Source organism: Bactrocera neohumeralis, unplaced genomic scaffold (assembly GCF_024586455.1).
Source record: "Bactrocera neohumeralis isolate Rockhampton unplaced genomic scaffold, APGP_CSIRO_Bneo_wtdbg2-racon-allhic-juicebox.fasta_v2 cluster10, whole genome shotgun sequence".
In the NCBI taxonomy this organism is placed as follows: domain Eukaryota; kingdom Metazoa; phylum Arthropoda; class Insecta; order Diptera; family Tephritidae; genus Bactrocera; species Bactrocera neohumeralis.
This window is the reverse complement of record NW_026089623.1, coordinates 8,020,870-8,045,747: the sequence shown is the minus strand read 5'-3', so window position 1 is coordinate 8,045,747 and position 24,878 is coordinate 8,020,870. Positions and strand designations below refer to the sequence as shown.

Genomic DNA, 24,878 nt, shown 5'->3' with positions numbered 1-24,878 from the left:
GATGCGCAGAACGAACAAAATTTGAATTCGTCATTGCGCAATCTTTGTTTCTATCATTCTTGAGAAATTTTAATTACACACACGACATTCAATTCACAATGCTTACCTTTTTCTCCTTGTTAAGCTTTTTCGTTTACTCTATATAAAAGAAATTAATAACATATATAGTATAAATGTATATAAGAAATTAATTATAAAATATCAAATAATGAAATAACGAACTTACCTCTTTAAAAACCAAAATAAATTGCGCTTTTCGTTTTCTTCTTCTTGAAAAATTGGGCATTCGTCTCTCCTATTCTAGCAAGTTAATATTACAATATGTTTAGAACGTCGATAGTTTTGCTCTATCTTACTTACGTATTTTCCCATTCAATTGAAAATTCCAGAAAATGCAACAGTGTTAGTGAACAGCTGAAAATGTTTCAATGTGTTTGTGCAATCTGTTACCTCCGTCTTGCAGGGCGGAATATGAACTCATCACGAATGTTTATCTGCACATTGGCAAAATTATCGTAACTGCAATTGCTTGAGTGCACGTTCAATTTTAGATGCCAAAAATACCGATGTTAATGACTTAAACTGGAAGTCAAATTTCGGGAGGTTTGCGCTCATATAAATCGATCTTGACAAGAAAGACGAAACCGTAAATTATCCAGTGAAATTTCCAAATTCTTTGGAGAGCCTTGGTATGCCCCAGCATCATTTGCGTCTCAAAGTTGGATCTGTCATTAATATGTTTCACAATCTTCATGCGCCGAAACTGTGTAATGGAATCCGACTGATTATCACGCAGTTATCGAATACAAGGGACAGCCATTTCATTTCAAACGTATTCAATTTCCAGGGAAAATTGGCCAGATGTATGTGGCGTATTGACGAGTTGGAAACCCATCTTCTTTATGTATTTATGCACCATAACAGAAATCAAAAAAATTATGTTTGTTAAGCTGCGCTACATTAAAAAAAATGTAGAAAAATCGAAAATAAATCATTTTCGACACAATATATTTTAACTTTTTTTCATTTCAAAGCATATAATTTCACGCAGGACAACGGCGGCGGGGTCAGCTAGTATACAATATTTATCACTACATGAAAGTGTTGTTATTAGTGTGCCACCACTTACGCTTACAAGTAAAAACACTGATTGGGAATACTTTAAGAAAATCCTATCCAATGTTGATAATCACTTAAAAAAAATTTATAGTTCATATTATAGTCAGAATTCAATATGCAGCCTGAAGTAGTTCACCAATTAAAAGAAACGCCACAGCAGGTCTTAAGTATACCAAAGAAATTAAAGAAATGGTAACAGAAAATGCCGATAACGCCGAAAGTGGCAATAAACAAGATCTCCATCTGACAAAAGTTGTATAAAAAACTTCCTTTATCTTTTCAAAATATATGTCAGTCCATGTGCGGTAACATCGTCTGTATTAATGTCCGTACAATTTGGTGCTGCAGTAGGACCGCCGTTCATGGGCAAGCCGGTTTCCATTTCTCTAAGTCAATATATTTCTGGCGAAGCGTAGCGAACAACTGCGCGACCGATTTCCTCACGTACTTGCACACCAATCAATCAGTACCAAAAGCGCTTCATCACTCTTAGTATATCTACCAGAACAAAGCCTTGTGCACATTCTTTGTCTCTTTCTTGCCTTTACAACACTCGTTGATTTTATCGTGACGCGCAGAAGGACACTCGGCAAAACGAAATGCTTTTACCTCGCTCTCACACCGAAGGATATAATGAAGAGAAACATGAAAACAGCATACTTCGATTACATTGAAATTTATTTACAAAGTACTTTGCATACACAGTAGTTTGTCATTTATTAAAAAATTACAGGGTCATTCGTCATTTCAAAAATGATATCCAAATTAACAAAGTTATTTGTTTACATCGACACGGCCTTCCTGACTAACACAAGTCCTCGGGTGTAATACTAGAACAACAAAATAATATCCTTTTTTTAATTTTTTTTTTATATAAATGAAATATGTCAATACGACATAACTTAAGAAATAGTTTCCACAAGGTAGCCTTCAGTGACAGGGTCTTGTAAATAAGGGAAACTTCCTTACATCAGGGCTTTATCAAATAGCTCACATAATATAATATTATAATTATTATTTATTTATTTATTTACGTCTTTTTTAACGTCTTCATTGACAACGACGTCTCTTTCAACGCCTTTATCGCCATTAACGTCTTTTTCAACGTCTTTATCGTCATTAACGTCTCTTTCAACGTCTTTATCGTCATTAACGTCTCTTTCAACGTCTTTATCGTCATTAACGCCTCTTTCAACGTTTTTATCGCCATTAACGTCTCTTTCAACGTTTTTATCTTTATTTTTAACAGACTCACTTGCATTTTCATTGCAGCTCATGTTTATTTCATTAGCAATTTGTTCTTCCGGAAGCCATCGCAAGTGCTCATGTGAGTATTTGTACGACCTTTTACTAGTCAACGATTTCAATATGTACCTGTCTCCCTCCAAAACCTCTGTCACTAAAAATGGCCCTCGGTACTTAGGGTCTAACTTTGTTTGATGTCTTTCTTCATTTTTAAGTAAAACGTAATCACCAACCTTATATCTAACAACTTTTGCTTTACCTTTATCAAATCTTCTCTTATCATAACAAGCGTTTTTCTGTATATTTTTAGTTGCTTGATCTCTTAATAAATCAACATCAACTTTGTTTTCTTCTTTATTAAATGAGAGTAAACCGAACGGCCGTGCCTCTTTACCTATTAATAATTCTAATGGACTAGCCTTAGTAGTCCGATTAACCGTGGAATTCAGAGCCAGTTGAATTTCTCCCAAAGCATCCTGCCAAGAACGTTGGCTTGTTTCAACTGCTGTTAACAGATTTTTCAGCGTGCTCATTACTCGCTCTACTTGTCCATTAGCACGACTAGCGCCTGTAGCAATCAAATGTAAATTAATGTTTTGCGAAATACAGAAATCCTGGAACCCTTTGCTAGCGAAACACCTACCTTGGTCAGCAATTACACGATTAGGCACGCAAAATAATGAAATTGATGACTTGAGAGACCTAACACAGTTTTCTGTATCAAGGTTTAGAGTGTGATATAAAGACACAAATTTAGTAAATGCACCGATTTGGACGATAATATATTCTTTAAGGTCATTCTTAGCAGTTAACTTCCCAGTGATATCGATGTGAACGGTATGCCATGGAATGTTAACTTTAGGAATGGGGTGCAGTTCGGATTGTATTTTGCCCGAATGTGATTTGGATAGCTTGCAGGTAATACAATTATCAACAAATTTTTTTTACGTACTTAGACATATTATCGAACCAGTAATATTCATAAACCTTATCGAGTGTCTTTTCTGAACCCAAATGCATAATGGACTCATGCACATGATTAATTACGGACTATTTGAAAAGCCTAGGAACGACCGGTAAACATTTTGTTTTGCCATTTCTTTGTATTTTTCTATGCAATGTCCCTGCACGCAGTTCATAAGTATTTGCCTCATCTCTGCTTAGTTCATTATTTCTTAATTTACTAACAATAGTAGCTATCTCTGGATCCCGTTGTTGCTCTGCAAGGAGCCAGTTTTCTGAAATTTCTGCTAGGTTGACCCGCTTCTCAGAAATTCTTACAACCGGTGGACTATCAGAGGGCAATGGGTTACGAGAAAAGAAATCTGCATGTGCCATTCGTTTACCCTCTGCATACTCAACCGCAAAATCAAAAGATTGCAGATAAGTCCACCATCTATGGACCCTAGGTGTTAAATCGTTTTTAGTTCGTGAAGCTTTGAGAGAATTGCAATCCGTGATTACAACGAATTGGTGCCCTTGCAGATAATGTCGAAAATGTTTAATCGAGTTGACAACGGCTAAAGTCTCCAGCTCATATGAATGATATCTGGACTCCGCAGAAGACGTTCGTTTACTATAATATTCAATAACATGTGGCTTGTTGTTAATTTTATGCAAAAGAATGGCACCGTATCCATCCGCACTAGCATCTGTATGCAATTCGATTGGATACTGCGGATCAAAAATTGTCAAAACTGGTTTATTTGTCAAGACGGAAACTATTTTCTGTCGTATCTGTTCATGCTCTGCCTTCCAAGTAAAATTGTTTTTACTAGAAACAAGGAAGTACAGTGGTTTCATTATTTGTGAAAACTTAGCTACAAATTGGCGAAAATACGAAGCCAACCCTATAAATTGTCTCAATTGGTGAACAGATTTAGGTGGAGGTAGAGCTGTCAAGGCTTGAATTTTGCGTGGATTAGGTCGAATTACTCCAGCTTTAATTTCATATCCAAGATATTCAACACTCGATTTTAGAAAAGAACATTTATTAACATTAAACGAAACCCCGGCCTTTGTCAAAACATTCAAGACCACCTCCAACCTTTCAAACGCTGCTTCTTTTGTTGACGAAATAATCATAATGTCATCCATATACACTATGACATATGAGTACGCAAGGTCCCCCAATGCCCTCATTACCGCCCGTTGGAAAACCGATGGAGCATTTTTGAGTCCAAACGGCATGGTCAAAAATTCATATTGCCCCTCTGGCGTGACGAAAGCAGTGAGTTCAATCGAGTTTGAATGAACAGGGATTTGGTAAAATCCGCTCGCCATATCCAAACAAGAAAAATAATTTGCTCCACGCAGCCTAGCAATTTGGTCCGATATAAGTGGTAAAGGATACTTATCCGACACCGTGTTCGAATTCAATTCGCGGTAATCAACACAAAGGCGATCAGACCCGTTCTTCTTATTTACAAGTAACATAGGGCTAGCAAAAGGAGAACAACTAGGGCGAATAATGTTGTATTTCATTAACTCTGCTATTTTATTTCTAACAATCTCTTTCTCTTCTGAACTAAGCCTATACGGTCGCCTTTGTACAGTTTTATTTTGATCAATTAACCGTATCTCCAAATGGCCAGTGGCGACACGATTTTGCGGAATCCCTTCTATAAAAAACTCGGTATATCCACTCAACAAAGACTCTAACTGTGCTTTATCGTTTTCGACCAGGTCGGTATCAAGAGCAAATGAGCTGTTGCAGCATATATTGGCCGCCTTTTCTTTAAAAATATCAAATTTGTTAGCCGTAATAAGGACACCAAAATTCTGACTCAGAATTTCACGGCCAATCATAACATCGTGTTTTAAATATTTATCTAGTACAACATGAAACAAGACTTCGAGGGAATTTACACCAATTTCAATATTAGATAAAATTTGTAAATAACTACATACAGAAGTATTTCCGATACCTCTTAAAAATACAGTATTACTTATACGTTTCCCTGAAAATTTTCCCGACACCGTTTCTTTGAGAAGCGAACATTCCGCCCCGGAATCAAAACAGAATTGGTATAACTCACCAGATTGACTCAGTACGCCCTTAGGCTCGACACATTCACTCTCTTTTCAAATCCGGATTTATTGTTGCTTGATGATTGATTGCTGCACTTCGATGCAATGTGCCCAGCTTCTCCACACCGGAAGCAAATAAGTGGCGACCGACCTCTTTCAGTTGATGTGCTGTCTGAGAACTTTCCCGCTTTCATTGCTGATTTGGTTTTATCTCTCTTCATCCGACAATCGGCGATTTTATGGCCCACTTTACCGCAAAAATGGCATTTAAGGTTAGGTGACGGTTTATACTTTTTCGACTCTGGTGGATTTTCGGAAACAAACTTTCTTTTACCGAATACAAAAGCTCTGAGTTCTTGCTGAAGTTCATTTCGAGTTCTTATATTCGTTTTAAACAACAAACGCTGTAAATTGCTCTCAAAACGAGCTGAATGTGCGAGGACCACTGCGATAGCTATTTCTTCGATAGTCTGTGATTTCCATTTATGCATAAGAGAAGTCACTAGCCGGCTTGCATATACTGAGATGCATTCATTGTCATTTGGGTGACCATTAAGGATGTTCATCAATATAGCAGCTGATGTTTCAACACCCTCAAAGCGCTGTACAAACAAGTCCCTAAATTGTTGCCAAGTAATTCCCGCAAAGCTTATTTGTGACAGCCATTGCGAAGCGCAACCTTCCATTGACTTACTGAGGGCTACAATAAGTGCACTGCCTTCCAATGGATTGTCTGCCATGATCACGTCTACAGTCGAACACCAGGAAATCGCATCAACACCGAAAACGTCAGGGTTAAACTTTGGCAATGTAATACTTCCTTGTCCTGCGGATTTTGAAGGCTGCACCGCTTTTAAAAGTTCAATAAATTGTCGATTTTGCATTTCCAATATTTGGCGGAGCTGCTCATTCGCATTTACTGAAGATGGGGGAGTCTATCCCACTTCTGATGTCTGTCCATGTGCGGTAACATCGTCTGTATTGATGTCCGTACAATTTGGTGCTGCAGTAGGAGCGCCGTTCATGGGCAAGCCGGTTTCCATTTCTCTAAGTCAATATATTTCTGGCGAAGCGTAGCGAACAACTGCGCGACCGATTTCCTCACGTACTTGCACACCAATCAATCAGTACCAAAAGCGCTTCATCACTCTTAGTATATCTACCAGAACAAAGCCTTGTGCACATTCTTTGTCTCTTTCTTGCCTTTACAACACTCGTTGATTTTATCGTGACGCGCAGAAGGACACTCGGCAAAACGAAATGCTTTTACCTCGCTCTCACACCGAAGGATATAATGAAGAGAAACATGAAAACAGCATACTTCGATTACATTGAAATTTATTTACAAAGTACTTTGCATACACAGTAGTTTGTCATTTATTACAAAATTACAGGGTCATTCGTCATTTCAAAAATGATATCCAAATTAACAAAGTTATTTGTTTACATCGACATATACATATGTACCCAAGCTATTTTCTGAAAAGTTTATCTAACGACTAAGTGTTTTGGAAGTGCACAAAAAACTTTTCTCGACCCGTAATTCAGCATTATCCAATCAGAAATACAAACCAGAAATGGGCCCAGAGCGATAAAGTGAAAGCAAATGCTTTCCGGAATACCTTGAAGGTGTCTTTAAACCATATGACACATTTAATGCAGCAGAAAGGGGATCTCATACTTACGACAATTACACCGAAATTCCTCTAGTAACTAACAAAGAGGTGTGTGCAGAAATAAAAGAACTGAAGTTTAAAAAATCACCCGGGGCTAACTTTATTAGCACCGAAATACTAAAATAGCTTCCTCAAAACGATATACAAAATCTGTCGCAAAAGAAACAGAACTTTTTAAATATAACTGTTTCTGGTAGCGCCACTTATTAATGGGTATATAAAATAAAAAGCTTGATCTCTTGTTGACATTTCGTAAAAATTTTAAGACAATTGGATAACTACAATCGATGTTATCGATCAAAAAGTGACAGCAGCTTTTGGTCATCGGTCGAAAAATGCAAAGAGCAAATATTAAATTTTGTTTTAAACTTGGGAAAACGTTTACTGAAACATTTCAAATGATGAAAAAAGTTTATGGTGATCAATGCCTATCCCGTTGTAATGTGCATGAGTGGTTTAAGCGATTCCAAGAAGGTCCTGAGGACCTCTGTGACGATCAGAAGAAGCCGAAAAAAAGTCGTCTTCAGAAGTCAAAAATAAAGACAATGCTGATTTGTTTTTACGATTCCGAGGGTATTGTACACCGAGAGTTCGTCCCACCTGGCCAAACGATTAATGCTTTGTTTTACCCTGGTGTTATGAAGCGTCATTTGTCACGAATTCGTCGTGGTCGACCACAATACCGTGAGGCAAGGTCCTGGCGCCTGTTGCACGGTAATGCGCCATGTCATCGGTCGACGCTTGTCGATGATTTTTTGACAAAAAACTCCATATTAACCATTAATCACTCACCCTACTCACCTGATCTGGCCCCCTGTGATTTTTACCTATGTGGAAAACTTCATTTGCCCATGAAAGGACACTGACTTCAGGACATTTCAGCTATCCAAAAGGCGACGACCGATATTCTCAAGAGCATTCCAAAAAATGACCTTAAACACTCATTTGAAATGCTAATTGATCGGACTAAACGCTGCATAGAAGCACAAGGAAACTACTTTGAATAAAAAAATATAACTTTTAAAAAATATTAATATTTTGTTGTTTTTTTTAACAGTCCTGTTTCTTTTGCGACAGACCTTGTAAGTAGATTACTGCTATAACGAACGCTACTATTAATCTACGACACGTATCTAGTCACTGAAAAACTGAGGAAGTGATAGATTCAATAAACCTGGAAATACTAAAACAGCTCCCTCAAAACGTAATAAGTAAAATTACTGCTATAATGGACGCTACTACTCGTATTACTCTGCCACACGTATATAATAACCCGGTTATGTTCAATAAACCTGGAAAGCTAGCGCTTTCCGTTACTTTGTTTCGGCCGTATCTCTCCTGCCTAAACTTTCTGATACTTACTGTGCGTCTTAACAACAACATAATTGAAAATAAGAAGATAATACCGGTATATCAGTTTAGCTTTCGAAAAAATGCCTTTGAAGAAAAAAGTTTGCTCGGCTGTCTTCCCGGGCGTTATAAAAGTTTTTGATCAAGTTTGCAATGGCGGGCTCATAAACAAAATTAAGATGATTTCACTAAAATAATATTATAATATCTTAAAATTATGCCTTTCAGACCATTTTTCGAATTAAACATGGAGATGTGCAGAGACGGCGTGAGGCGTGGGCGACGTGGGCCACCGCCTACGGCTTCGCGGTACAAAGGGCCTCGCGCCTTAAAAATTTTTATGCATTGCTTCAAAGCGAGTAGAAATATAAAAAAATATAAACCAATTTGGCAGGATTTGCTTACGTGTACATATATCCTTACTCCACCCGCCCAGTGCGGGAATCCCTTGTTTCATTTGTTTACTTTCCTTACTAGTTAAGAAATGAATTTCTTATAATGTAAACATAATGTATCAACATGACAATAAAGAACTGATGTTTTTCTTTAATGTTGTATTAATACATTCTATTATAACAACCTTATTTTGGAACAATAGGAATACACTAGCAATACAACAAACAATAACAACCCAAATAGTTATCTACAGTAGAGGCCCGCTAATCCGGACACGGCCTAATCCGGATTCCACTGTAATCCGGACAGGGTTAAAAAATTCAAAATTTCTATTATGTCCCTTGTAATCCGGACCGACATTCTCTATCCGTATTCTCTAATCCGGATCACATATTTATTATTCACTACATTCGCTTTTATGCTTTATTGTTTTAAGTTTTTTTTTTTTTTTGGAACATGTGTATTATTTCTTATAATAAACAAACAGAAATTTATAAATATTTTTTCTTAATATATAGTTCTGATATGTCTTTGGTAATCCGGATTCCCTTATATTCCAGATAGGCAGATAGGGGCCGGTTTTAATTGATCCGGATTAGCGGGCCTCTACTGTACTAGTAAACAAATGAAATTTTTGTAAACAAACCTAAACAAACAATGTATTATATTTAAACGAAAGTATCAACTAGTAATAAGTAAACATACTAGTTACTATAAATAGAAGAACCATGTAATAAGTTAGTCTAAATAGAATATTAATAAAGAACACGCACTTCGGTGTAACAAAATAAAAATTATTCTTTTTTAGTCATATCGGAAAAACGATATTTAATTCACGCAAAGCAGTCGCTGGGTGAATAACGTTATTCAATATTGTTTGTTTTTATGACTGTACGTACCTATTTTGATAAGAATAGTGTGTTTAATGTTTTATTAAAATTTAGTGAATAAATAGAAATCAAAAAAAAAAGAACAGTGACCAAATAAATGGTTTTTGTTTTTTTTGTGATGTGTAACACACGGGTAACATAAATAAATAACGGAGTAATTACTTGTATGTAAAATTATACGCTTTATAATATTTTTTCAAGGAAACCAAAGCTTTGACGGTAAAAAAAGGATCGACTTTTTAAGTTTAAAAAACCAGTATGTAGTAAGAGCTTTCATAAAGATTTTTGTTTGAAAACTAATTTCAATTTAGATATATTAAAATATAGATAAAACTGCAAAAAAATATTGAAAATATTGCTTTTGTATACAGGTTACATATGTCTGGCCGAGATAGATATATTGGAGGAATTTGGGAGTCTGGATCAGCAAAAAGAAAATGAAAAGCTGACAGAACTGCATCCAACTTGGTTTTGAGTTTAAATGTGATTAAGTTCCTCAACGAAACTGGATCCGGTAGTACAGAACCATCTGAATCGATAGATATCTAAGACACTGATGATAGATAGATAGATACGATAGACGTCTAAGATACTGTTTGGAAATGCTCCAGATGTACTGAGTACTGAGAGCGAACATTAGTTAAAAGTAAAGTTTGGATCATCCTCTAGCCCAGGGGTGGGTATATTAGCCCTCAGTGGCATTTTGCACTGTTCGGGCACGCGTGCACATTTTGAGGGCTAGATCAGGGGATCATCGCGGGCAAACATGAAGAGGGAAGTGAGAGCAACGTATTTTACCACTCCATATTTACAAATGAGAGCGCGCGAGTTAATTTTTACCATAAGTAAAAATGAGTCAAAAGAATATATTTTGAGCTGCACCGAAATGTGTACTCTTTATTTATACTCTTAAGACTGACTTATTACATGTTTCTTACTTCTATTTATACGAGTACTAACTAGTATGTTTACTTATTAATAGTTGATAGTTTGTCTAAATACAGATTGTATTATTTGTTTAGGTTTGTTTACATTAGAGCTCCCACTCCCGGAATGTTTTCGAATTCCCGGGATTTCGGGATATCGAAATTTCATTTCCCGGGATTCCCGGGAAAAACGGGAGAAAATAAAATTGCTAATTATTGCTTATAAATTTAAAAAAATTAAATTATTTTTTTTATTTCCAATCAGTTACATAGATTCAATTAAGTATTCCCATGTTTTTGGGTTCTTTATAATAAAAAAATTATTATTTAATAATAATTATTATTTCTTATAAATTGAAAAAAATATATAATTCACTTTTTATTTCGAATCCGTTACATGAATTAAATTAAAAATATACCTATGTATTTGGTATTATATATACATATATTATTTTGTCAAAAAACAAATAATAAAAATCACAGATCGATTTCTGTAGGAACTAATTTTAAATAGTATTTTAAAAATATAAGCGCATCCATTGTTTCATCGTTTAAACTAGATCTGATTTTAGTGCAAATGCTTCCAGACACTGAAAAACAACGCTCGCATTCGACACTAGTTGGTGGCATTGTCTTTAAAAAATTACAAGCAACCTCCAGATTGCTGCCAAGCCCGCCGCCCCCAAGAAGTAAATTTATTTCCTTTGGTACCGCTTCCTCTACTGATAATGAGACATCTCTTTTTAAAACGCGAGATTCTTTGACAGTTTCTTGCAACCTTTCCTTCAACGTTTTTTCCTTTTCATTTTCGATTATTTTTAAATCGATATCGCGATTCTCAACATCATTAGTATTGTACTTTTTGACAATTAACAGCTGATCAAACCAGTGCTGTAACTTTGATCAAACAGTGTTGTAAAGTACTAAATTCTTACTAATTGTTTTTTGGCAATGTTCATCTATTGTAAATACAACTTTGTTTATGAAAAAATTATAATTAACAGTGTTTAAAAAAAAAGGACAAAAATCCCGAATATCCCGGGAAATTAATTTTAAATCCCGGGAGGAGTTTTAAGTCCGGGATCCCGGGATTTCGGGAGCCCGGGAGTGGGAGCTCTAGTTTACATATATATTGTTTGCCTAGATACATTTGCTTTGTTACACTCTCGCAACAATGTTGCTAAGGAGAGTATTATAGTTTTTGTTCACATAACGGTTGTCCTAAAAGTAAAAGAGTCAGATATAGGGTTATATATACCAAAGTGATCAGGGTGACGAGTAGAGTCGAAATCCGGATGTCTGTCTGTCCGTCCGTGCAAGCTGTAACTTGAGTAAAAATTAAGATATCATGATGAAACTTGGTGCACGTATTCCTTGGCTCCATAAGAAGGTTAAGTTCGAAGATGGGCAAAATCGGCCCACTGCCACGCCCACAAAATGGCGGAAACCGAAAACCTATAAAGTGTCATAACTAAGCCATAAATAAAGATATTAAAATGAAATTTGGCACAAAGGATCGCATTAGAGAGGGGCATATTTGGACGCAATTTTTTTGGAAAAGTGGGCGTGGCCCGCCCCCTACTAAGTTTTTTGTACATATCTCGAAAATTACTATAGCTATGTCAACCAAACTCTACAAGGTCGTTTTCTTCAAGCATTTCCATATACAGTTCAAAAATGGAAGAAATCGGAAAATAACCACGCCCACCTCTCATACAAAGGTTATGTTGAAAATCACTAAAAGTGCGTTAACCGACTAACAAAAAACGTCAGAAACACTAAATTTTACGGAAGAAATTGCAGAAGGAAGCTGCACCCAAGCTTTTTTTAAAAATTGAAAATGGGCGTGGCGTCGCCCACTTATGGACCAAAAACCATATCTCAGGAACTGCTAGACCGATTTCAATGAAATTCGCTATATAATATTTCCTTAACACCCTGATGGCATGTACGAGATATGGGTGAAATCGGTTCACAACCACGCCTTCTTCCAATATAGCGCTATTTTGAATTCCATCTGATGCCTTTTCTGTATAATACGAGTATATACATTAGGAACCAATGATGATAGCGGAATAAAACTTTACAAAAATACGGTATTTGAAAAATATGTAAATGACGGATAATGAAATCTCGATTATCACTTTATCATGCGAGAGTATAAAATGTTCGGTGACACCCGAACTTAGCCGTTCCTTACTTGTTTTAAGATAAGGTTGTTGTGGTATTCAAACTCAATGTTGTTTTGATACTTGTTTGTTTAGGATTGTTTGTTGTAGTGATAGTGCATTTCAATTGTTCGAACTCAAGGTTGTTTTGAAGTTTGTTACTACTATAAGGAATACATTCTTTAACTCGCGCATATATGGGAAGTTGCACTGTGGGTAATAATTGTAAAATTACCTAACAATTTTAAGTTTCTTTATAATTACTATAAATTTATAAAATGTAAGACAAATAATAAAAAGTATAATAAATATTTTGTTTTACTAATCATTTTTTAATATGTCTTTATAACAGCATTTAATTCAGTTTATTTGAAATAATAAATTCTATGTTTGGTTTAATCTCAATTGTTGTAGCTAAACGCATTATTGTACCAAAATTTAAATCAGATCGGCTACTTGTACTTCTTATTTTATGTTTGTTTAATTTCATGATTGAAACAAACTGTTCACAAGTGTAGGTACTTCAAACATAGATATAATTTATAAGCATATACGCACAAGCTTACATAGCTAATGAGCAAATTAAGCACAAGAAGGGATAAAAACCGGCGCTAGCATAACATTAAGACATTATTAGTAAAACATTAGGAGTGTTAAGAGTGAAATTAAATTACTTATATGTAAACTTAAATTAAATAAAATCAAATTATTAACTGAACATTAATTTATTATTGGGCTCCTACATAATTTGGCGACCGGGACAGGACATATGTTCTACATTTAATATTTTTGATCAAGAAAAGCCAATAGATTAATGTCTCAGTTAATTTAAATAATTCGTTTGTGTTATACTAGGAAGAGCTGTGTAGCAGTATCCAACAACGGATCATTTGGATTGTTGTACCCGGACAACATTCAATGTAAGCGCAGATAGCAATTCTTGCCACACATAATCGTACTTGCCGCTGTAATCATACATCCAGATTACATGGTTTTATTAACGTACGTTCAAGATCTTCTCATCAACATCTGTCGAAGTTACCGACAATGCGTTAACTCGTCGCAGTCTACGCGACTCTTTACAGTACAGTTTCATCGGATTGCTGATCTGCTTTTGCCACATCTACAACAATTCTTCGCAACCTACATAGTATAAAGCAACAAATTGCTTGTGAAGAAGTCGATAGTGATACGCATGTTATCGAATGTCGACTACAAATAGTTGAGTCCTATTTTCAACATATTTGTGACATCCAGAACAATATTGAAGCTCTTTCTCCGTCAGGCAAATCAAGAGCAGAAATTGAAGAAACGTACATTTCAACAAAATCTAAAATACTTTCGTTAATCAACCCCAGAAACCGCGTTTCTGAGTTGAACACTAGCATTTTCAACGCAACAACTTTTGAAAATACTAGCAGCTACCATAATCGATTGCCTTCACTCAAATTACCTAAATTTGACGGCAAATATGCGGAATTTAAACGCTTTTCCGCACTTTTTGTAATATGGTGCATGATGATCCAACAATGCCAAAGGTGGACAAATTTAATTATCTTTTAAACTGTCTTTCAAGACCAGCCCTTAGCGTCATCGAACCCTTTCAGGTAACCGAAGATAATTACCCGAAGGCTATACAGCGGCTCAAGGAAAGATACGACAATAACGTATTGATTTTTCAAGATGATATTACATCGCTTTTCAACGCTCCGGTTATGAAAAGATCTGGCACGGCAAGTCTACGAAATATTATCGACACTGTTGCAGCGCTTCGAGGTTTATTACTCTCGTTGGGCTCAGAAAGCGACATAATGAATTCGTTGCTAATTCATATCGTTTTAACCAAAATTGATTCCAATTCCAAATCAGCATACAATCGAAAGCAAGAGTTTGACTACTTGCCATGTGGGACGATTGCTACAAGTGGCTGAATCGGCACTGTCAGAATTTAGAAACCTGTTCAAACGGTGAAAACTCAAAAGTAACACAGCGAGATTGTAAGCTACACGGTAAGAAAAATGCAAATTAATTCGTTAATGCGATGTCGGCTTGTATACATTGCAATAATGTAGACCGTAGCATAAACAATTGTCCTTCATTTTTACAGTTGTCAGCTAAGATGCGTTTTGATTGGGTGAAGCAAGCAAGAGCTTGCATCAATTGCTTACGCAAATGATACACCGTACCTAAATGCTCATCAAAATCTCGTTGCCGTGTATATCATCAATCGCACCACTCTCATCTTCATTTTGCCACCGTTGGAACTACAAATTATCCATTTGCACAAACATTAGAACTTAAAGGGAAAGACAATAAATCTGTGTCATTTACTTCGCCGAATCCATCGCATCAGTCACCAACTAATCCATCGGTTTCACTCATCGCATGCACACGTAAAAGAGCGATATTACCGACAGCTTTAATTTACATACAAGATAAATTTGGAGTTATGCAGCCAGCTCGCTCGTTATGGATTCATGTTCCGAATTGAATTTCATCACCGAAGAAACAGCGAAGCGTTTTCAGCTTAAAAGGTTTTTCTCAAATCAGGAAATCTCAGGTATTTCAGATATTCGTTCTAATTCAAAGTATGCAGTAAATGCGAAAATCAAATCTCGCATTGGAGATTTTACTTGTATGTCGGAATTCGTTATAACTAAAAAGATTACATCACAAATTCCTAGTACTTTTATGAGTACTTCTAAATAGAATATTCCTGAAAACCTTCAGCTTGCGGATCCATACTTCTACAAACCGCAACGTATAGGTTTATTGCTCAATACCGAAATATTTTTTGAGAGCCTTCAAGAAGGTACAATTTCTTTCAAATTCCCGCCCATATATTTGCAATGTCTCACTAAATTCAAATCTATCGAATATCGATTCGATTCTTCAACGTTTTTCGGAAATTGAAAATTTGACTAAAAAGGAAGCAACATTGTCCGAAGAAGAACGTTTATGCGAAAAACACTTCATTGAAAACGTTCAAGTGAAAAATGATGGACGTGTACAAGTACGGTTACCATTTAAGGTTTCACCGACAATATTTGGCAACTCTTTCCATAATGTCAGGAAAAGATTTCTCGCTCTTGAACGACGTTTATCTAACAATAAATTAATAAAGAACATGTAAGCGGATTTCATAAAAGAATATACTGAACTCGGGCACATGGTTGCCATAAAAAACTTTGATTTCAATAGCTCGCACTACATAATTCCACATCATTGTGTACTCCGTCCACAAAGTACTACGACCAAGCTTCGGGTTGTATTCGACGCCTCTGCGCGGACCACTTCTGATAATTCATTAAACGAAATACTCATGGTTGGAGCAACAATTCATCCAGAACTAATCATCACATTATTATCATTTCGTTTATATCCCTACGTATTAGCCGCCAATATATCAAAAATGTATCGGCAATTTTTGATTAACTATCAAGATCAACGATATCAACTCATTTTGTGGAGAAACGAACCTTATGAGCCATTACAGTTGTTTCAACTCAAAACTGTAACTTATGGATTGGCTTCTGCATCATTCCTAGCAATTTACAGTTTATTTCTTATTGCTGATGTCAATAAAGTTGCCTTTCCTCTAGCATCGTCTGGTGCAGATAGTATAGACAACTTACAAAAACTAAAAATTGAAATCATAGAAGTTCTTCGTTCTCATGGTCTTTCTCTGACTAAATGGCACTCGAATTCTACACAATTATCTGACGCATCTTATAATGAAGTTGTAATTAAAAGAACTGAAGAAAACATTACCAAAGCGTTAGGTACGTCATTGAAACCTTTAGATGATACCCTTTGTTATCGCTATGAATTACCAGATTTGCAGTCAGTTATAAAGCGATCTGTTTTATTAACTATTTCCAAATTTTTTGATATCCTCGGTTTATTGATTAATCACGGATTATACGTGGCAAAATATTAATGCAAGAAATTTGGATTTGTCGCTTAGATTGGGATGAAACACTTCCATCCGATCTTCATAACATTTGGATGAAGGTTAAAGCCGATTTAAATTTCATTAATAAAATCGAAGTTCTTCGTCATGTACAAACAACATCCAATTCTCGCTGTGAAGTCCATGGCTTCGCAGACGCATCAACGCGCGCATATGAGTGCTACATTTATGTACGCTCTGTTATAAACGACACTTACAAAACAAGGTTACTTATTGCTAAAACTAAAGTGGCACCGATTAAGGCACAATCGCTTCCTCGTTTGGAGCTATGTACAGCACTGTTACTGAGTAGGACTTGGCAAAAAAGTGGACAAACAAAACAAAAAGGGACATAACATTAAAATCCAAGATTGGGAACGACGGAAAGGAATCAATCTCAAGTGTAGCAAAAGCAGCAACGAGGGAAACATCATCAACCGCAGTTCATCGTACCACCGTCGCTGCATATATATTTCGTGTCTTCAACAAAGTCGCTGTTAACAATAAACTAACTCCAGCAATGATACTTCATCTACCGTTAGAGGAACTCGATCATACTTGGTGGCGAATCGTCGTAGCTATTCAACAGATCGAATTCGCTGAAGAAATTGAAATACCTCAGAAACATCAAGAAGTTAAATGTTTCGTACAGAAGCTGACTCCTTTTCTACATGAAATGAATCTTAACGGAGTGACAGTCCTCAGAGTCGATGGCCGTTTGTCAAAAGCACCAATTCCTTTTGACGCAAAATTTCCGACACTTCTTCCAAAAGATCATCGATTTACATCTTTATACATAGAATATCTTCATCGGAAGTTTTAATAACTCTCTTGTGTGAGCGAGTCTGGGTTATAAATGCTCGCGAAATCGTAAAGAAATCGTTCGAAATTGCGTGCTCTGTTTCCATTATAAACCTAAATTAATGGGTCAAATTATGGCGGATCTTCCTGCCAATCGCTTAGTTTAACATAAAAAAAAAAAACTATGTTTTTGCCAAAATGTTACAACTAAGCGAAAAAACATCAAGATAAGGAAAAAATTTAAAAGGTCATAAAAAAAAACTGACCCATTCGAACGCCAAACTCTTTGAGGGTTTTACTATACTGACCAAGTACCATCACCCTGACTTGGAATTTCTCACCCCCCAGACAATAATCCCAAAAATGTTCCACAGGGTTATAAGGAGAGCAGTCTATAAAATTGCACCTTTACGTATTTCGGAATGAAATGCAAGCATTTCAATGGGGGGGAGCATGTTTGGTCAGAAGCATGCCATATACATATGTTACGGTTTTCTATGATTTGTACATAGTTGCATTTTTTTTATGTTCTCACTTTTCGCTTTCAGTTTGCAAGCAGGTATGTATATACATACGCACATACATACGTTTTTCATACCTACGCCCTCATAAGCATATACGCACAAGCTTACATAGCTAATGAGAAAATTAAGCACAAGAAGGGATAAAAACCAGTGCTAGCATAACATTAAGACATTATTAGTAAAACATTAGGAGTGTTAAGAGTGAAATTAAATTATATGTTAACTTAAATTAAATAAAATCAAATTATTAACTTGACATTAATTTATTATCGGGCTCCTACAGTAGTAATTATAAAAATTGTTTTCAATATGTTTGAAATTCTCCTAAATTAACTCAAAATCAGAATCGATTGCTATTATTTATAAATAATATATATATACTGGGTCTAATTATCGAAATCGAATGTGTTGCGGAAAGAATTTTCGATCGAAAATGTTCATGCGTTCATTGATACCGTCGATAACCTGCTTTACCATACCATAAGTAAACTGTGTTATCAACAAATTTGACAAGTTTGAAAGACGAAATAAATTGTCTTAGCTTTCTGGTTCGTTTTTAATGATGTAAATGATGATCGTCGTAAGCGCAGAAGTTTGAGGAATATTTCAAAAAACTTGTTGGAGATGGATGACTATAAGTGAGTTGAACTATTTAAGCTAAAAAAAAACAGAATTTTATTTACATATGTATGTATGTACATACGCAGTCTCATCAAAAATTTTCGGATCAACAAAAGGGCATTTATATACATTTTGGGGGAATGCGAAAATGGATTTGGAAATGGCAAAAGACAAGGTTCTCTGTCTTAGCCACAGGCAGTTATCAACATTGTATTGGACATGACTTCGATATAAATATGGCCCAATCGACATTTTGTGTTGATTTAGATGAAGTACTCAACATTCTTGAGTACAGGCTATGTTCAAGATGGATTTCTATTGACAAGACCGTCAGTGGAATTATATAGGGGCAAAAACATATTTTTTTGAAAAATCAAAATTCCTGGTGTGGCAATGGCAGTTGATGGAACTCACGTAAAGATAATGGCACCATTAAGAGATAAACATCTGAATTTTAACCGCAAAGGATTCTCAAATGTCTTCCCAAAAAGCATTTATATCCGCGGGTGCTCTTTGAGAAAATCTTTTAGCTATGCCTATGTTTTTATTTGTTCTCTCTAAATGACACATTTGAAACATAATTTAATGCGTTCTCAAGTATTTTTTTACATAAATACTTACAAATGCTCCATTTTTGTCAATTTACGCAGTTCACTTATCAACGGATAGATTTCGACGTATATTTTCGATTTTGTGGTTTCGATGATTTCGAAATTAGCGCCATCTATTAGCCACGGAATGCATTTTATCGAGTCGGCAAGTAAGTTCAACTGCAACGAAAACTTAATTTTCGATACTTTTTTAATGATTTCAATGTAATAATTTTCGATGGAATTGTCAAGTTTTTCGATCGAAACGGATTCAATAGTTAGACCCACTATTTCTAATAGTTTGATTTCAGTTCTGGTATTTTGTATTATGAATAATTATAATGGAAAAGTTAGATGTGTACAAAACTACATATGCGTACATATTAAGCAATGGCAACATTGTTCGAATGAAAACGAGAACAAAACGCTTGCCGCTCGTAACGAAGGGAGAAGCGGAATTCGCTGTTTCTGCCATTAGCGTTTGTAGTATATTTCCCTGCAAGACGTAGGTAAGAGCCTTATCACACGAGGCAACTTTTGTTGCGGCAACTCTTGGTTTATAGGCGAGGGGTCGACGAGGAGAGGGGAATCGCGCCGAGTTTCCAGTGTTCAGCAACTCGCTTTGTGTTCTTATTCGTAGCAGTTCGCTGCGACGTTTTTCGGCATTCGTGTTCTTTCTTTCGTAGTACATAGTTGCATTTGCGTATATTTTTTTGAAATTAATATTTTGAATGTATTTAAAAAATTTAATTTCATCTTTTGGTAAGTAATTTGCAAATATGTATACAAATATACATAATATAATATAAATATTTTAGAAAATGGAGTATGACGAAAAAATCGAATTAATTAAAGATATTGTGAAATGTATGGAGGAAGCCATACAAATGGATTTAGACGATAGTAAAAAGGGTGATATATCTTTGTTTTAATATATAAAATGTATTTCTTAATTGACAGAGCTGATTAATATATGTGATAGAGTGGCCCAAATACCTATAAGGAAAAAGAAGCGAAAATGGGTTAAAGTAAAGAGTAGACAATGGGTTAAAGTAAAGTGAAAGAGAATGAGAAAAAAACTCGAGCAGAGTTGCGCAACACAAGTTGCTCGTGTGAAGGTAATGGGCGACAGCAAAAGAGAATCGCCCGAGAATTAGCAACTAAAGTTGCCTCATGTAATCGCAAACTAACAGATTGCACAAACACACTGAAACATTTTCAGCTGTTCACTAACACTGTTACATTTCCTGGAATTTTCAATTGAATGGGAGAATACCTAAGTAAAATAGAGAAAAACTATCGACATTCTAAACATATTGTAATGTTAACTTGCTAGAATAGGAAAGACGAATAACCAATTTTTCAAGAAGACGAATACGAAAGGCCCAGTTTATTTTGGATTTTAAAGAGGTAAGTTCGTTACTTAATAATTTGATATTTTATAATTAATTTCTATTACATATATATATATATATAATTAATTTCTTTTATATAGAGGAAACGAAAAAGCTTAACAAGGAGAAAAAGGTAAGCAATGTGAATTGAATGTTCTGTGTATAATTTAAAATTTTAATATTGCGGAAATCATTTGGAACATTTGGAGAATATTGCGTATAAAAAACAAATAAGAGAGTAAGTTTTAGAATATTAAAGTTAAATAGTGCATATTTAATTCAAATAGTTGTCATAGATTGTGCATTTTTTTGAAATATGTAATTTGTAATAATGTAAATATGTAATAAATATGTAATTTGTGCGTTATATCTACATATATATGTATATACATATATACAAGAGTAAACGTAAAAAATTTAAAATCTAAACTGAAACGAATTGTGCGGTTACAATTCTAATTGTGTCGACTTTAGAATACCGGTCCAGGATTTCGGGAATAAAATGGGTATGGTCGGAGAGAGGAGGTTCTCCAGATCAATATTGCAATCCTTTAGTTGATGTTAAATAAATATAGTTCAACAATAAGTTTAATATTAAAAAAAATTTCACACGAATTAGTGAAGTGCTAGTGGACATAAAAATGCGAAATATAAGTGTAAAATTTACTTTAATTCGAAAAATACATTCTTCAAATAGTGGTCATTTTCAGCTTTAAACGCAAATATCTCGAATATTACCGCGGTTATAACCATATATATTCTTGAACTGGAGAACCTCCTCTATAACTAAAAATGTTCATTTGTTCGTCCAAGATATCTGTTCGTATGCATAATATCTAAAATTGTTTAAAATAAAAACAACATTCGTGTTTCATAATAAATAAATGTGAACATAGTTCGAATATACATATACGCATTTTCGCTCCGAACCTGGATTTTAAAAATTAAATTAAAATTAAAATTAAACATTTTCAAGCTTGCTTCAAGCAAACGAGGAGTGTCCTTTCAAAAAAATATTTACATTTTAAATTTTTTAAACTATTTATATAGTCTGCAGATTTAGGCTTACTTGTAGGTAAAGTTTCAGAAAATGAGGTAGTTTTAAGTAGGTTAGATATTAAATATAAGTATTTTTCCATACCTATAGACGATAAAATTTTTTTAGTTCCACTCATTCATCACCTTTTTTATGATTTTTCATAGAATGAATTTCGATGACCCCGTGGAAGAAATGGATTCCAAAGTGGAATGCTCACAACCGTTGAGCCCCCATAGAGGTTGTATTGAACATAAATATTATTAATTTTTTAATAATATTTTTTTACAGATAAAGTGTTTAAAAAAATATATTTCACTCTCGTTTGCGCTCCTCCAGTAGAATCATCACAAATTGTGGTACCGTCACCATCGTCTGGCGGCCATGCAGGTATATTGTATTAATATATAAATATATTAGTATTTGCTTTATAAAAATACATTTATGTTTTTCAGATATAATCCAGATATATATAGATATATTTCCTGACAAGGATAAAAGCAGTATATGTGGGGAGCTCCGGAGATTTGTGGCCTTAAGCCACAATCGTTTTAAACAGAAGAAACATAAACTAAGGGCTAAACCAATATAAGTTTTATTATTATTACCTATATATATTAGTTTTAAGTTGTAAATATTAGTTTTAAGTTGTACACATTAGTTTTAAGTTGTAAATATTAGTTTTAAGTTGTACATATTAGTTTTAAGTTGTATATATTAGTTCTAAGTTGAAGTGTCTAATTTTACTTTTAAAAATATGAATTTTTACAATTATAATTTTTATACTCAAATAACTTGTATATAATTTTTCTGCCGAATGCAATAATAATAGGCATATTATTAATTTAATTAATATCTGATTTTGATTTTATTATTAAATAAAGCAAAATAATTAAAAAAAAATGACTTTTATTTAAAATAATTGAATTTGCTAGAAGTAACAAATGGGTAACAGAAATGCTTGTTCCTGCTAACATGATTACATGTTAAAGGTAACAAACTGATAACCAAAATAATAACACTAACAGATATTCGGGTAACAAATACTTTTTGTTATCCATAACACATAGGTAAGCTTTGCGCTAACGAAAGAATTTGTTACCCGTAACATACTGTGAAGAGATTTGCTAACAAATGTATGTATTCTATTAGAACAAGGCAGCATGCGATATTTGCCATTGGTTAGAGCGAGATAACCATTGAACATTAAATAGCTATGTGTTACTTTTTTCCCACTCTCTGAACAAAAGTAACAAATATTTTAACGAATGCAAAAGTGAACAATAACAACTCGCTTACACGTTTGCTAACAACTACCCGTCTTGCAGGGTTCTATCACATATACAGTGGTGTGAAAAGATAGGAACGACCATTAAATATTGTGAAGTTTTAAAATGTGCTGTTTTCTTATTAAATAAAATTGTTTTTAGATGGGTATAACTTATATAATTTTTTCCTAACAGTGATTAGAATTTCGCACCATACAAAAGTGAATAAAAACAAATATTAATGCGAAACTCTAAAACCTTCAAAATATTTTTACATCGTTTGGTTCACACAACTGTACAGTTCCAATATGAAGTAAATATCCGCTCTGTAATTTGCGTACAATGTCAGTATTGCCGCAACCATTCTGCCAGAGATAAAGAGTTGATCAACTCTCCTGTCACTGGAAATGTAAGAGCCGCTCACCTACCGAACTTTGACAGTTGACTGGATTGGGAAGGTTTTGATGTTTTGCAATTGGAATGACTGGAACGGCCAGATTGGAATTATACCAAAATATATGTGAACGGAGGAATTTGTTTCCGCCGATCAAGATCACTAATAAAAAATGTGAAACAATGAAAATCATAAAAATGCAAAATTTAAATATATTTCATGAAAAGTTTTGCAATTTGTATAGTCCAATATATAATAATTTGCAATCGTAATAAATGTTAGATATTTTAATTTAAATGCCCAAAAATTCTTATTTTGTTCGATCTGGCCACAACAGAAAATGTTATAAAAAACGCTTATTTTGAGGCGCTCTCACACTGGAATAAGTTAGGCATCCCATTATCCCTGCATTCTGTGATGAACATCAAGTTTCGTGGGAATGTAATGGATTTTTTTCGCAACTTTTTATACCCTTCTCTCTGTAAACTGATATTCCCCTCATCTAGCCCTCGTTCGCACTTTGCTAACTTTGCGGGTTAAAATTGTTCCCATCCCTGCTCTAGCCAATCAAAATTTGACGCTGAAACTCTTGTGCTGTCATCAAGCAATCGAGAAGAACAGATTGACATACATAGATTCTCCAATTCGCAGCGACGATGCCAGTGCTATAGCTCAGCAAGTATTTGATAATTGGGATCCGTGATTTTGGACGTTTTCCATAACGGATTCACAGCGTCGTGATATAGTTCAAAGCGGACCCACATAGCAAATTAACGTAATAGCGGTGATGAATAATATCAAAGGTGATGATCACACACACTTTTCCAATTTCTATTTCTTGAGAAGACTAAATAATGGTGAAACTCAACATAGTCGCTGTTTAGTTTATTCCAATTCCCAAAATAAAATTTACTGTTTTTCATACAGACTATTTGGCAATTCACAAGGTCAGGTGGTGCAAGAAGGTGTTGTGTTGGGAAACATTTACATAAGTAGCGTTTTACATAGACATGAGAATACCAAAGAACATATGGCACATATGTTCCAATGGTTAATGTTAGAGAAAGGCAAAACGATAGACCAAGAAAACGAAAAGCTGATACGTGAATCTCAAAAACATTGGCACAACTTTTTAGAGAGAATAATAGACATAATTAATTTTTTGTCATCGCACAATCTTGCATTTAGAGGTCACAGAGAATCCCTCCAGACAGGTGACGTTATTAAGAATTCTGGTAATTTCATAGATTTCATTAAACTGATTTAAAAATTTGATCCCACTTTACGATAACACATGAAACGCATTAGTGACAAACCACTTTGATCATATCGTTGTCAAAAACAGTTGTCGATGAAATTATTCGTAAGGTTAAAGAAGTAAAGTATTATTCTTCTTTGCCCCATTGCACTAGAGAATGTAGTAGGGTTGAACAAATGTCGGTTATCTTAAGATTTTGTGATACGTCATCTGGCACAATAGTCGAACATGAAAAATATG

General features: G+C 34.8%; 2 long non-coding RNA genes across 2 annotated transcripts; both read left to right on the top strand.

Moving 5' to 3' along the window:
* The first annotated feature begins 9,584 nt into the window (after nt 1-9,584).
* Nucleotides 9,585-18,314, top strand: LOC126765116 (uncharacterized). Its single transcript, XR_007668265.1, has 4 exons — nt 9,585-9,839; nt 9,908-9,962; nt 10,078-14,809; nt 14,908-18,314. It is a non-coding gene; the product is annotated as an uncharacterized LOC126765116 (long non-coding RNA).
* A 130-nt stretch (nt 18,315-18,444) lies between these two features.
* LOC126765125 (uncharacterized) lies at nt 18,445-22,535 on the top strand. The gene is made up of 5 exons (XR_007668275.1): nt 18,445-20,698; nt 20,784-20,815; nt 21,886-21,959; nt 22,010-22,108; nt 22,174-22,535. It is a non-coding gene; the product is annotated as an uncharacterized LOC126765125 (long non-coding RNA).
* The last annotated feature ends 2,343 nt before the right edge of the window (nt 22,536-24,878 follow it).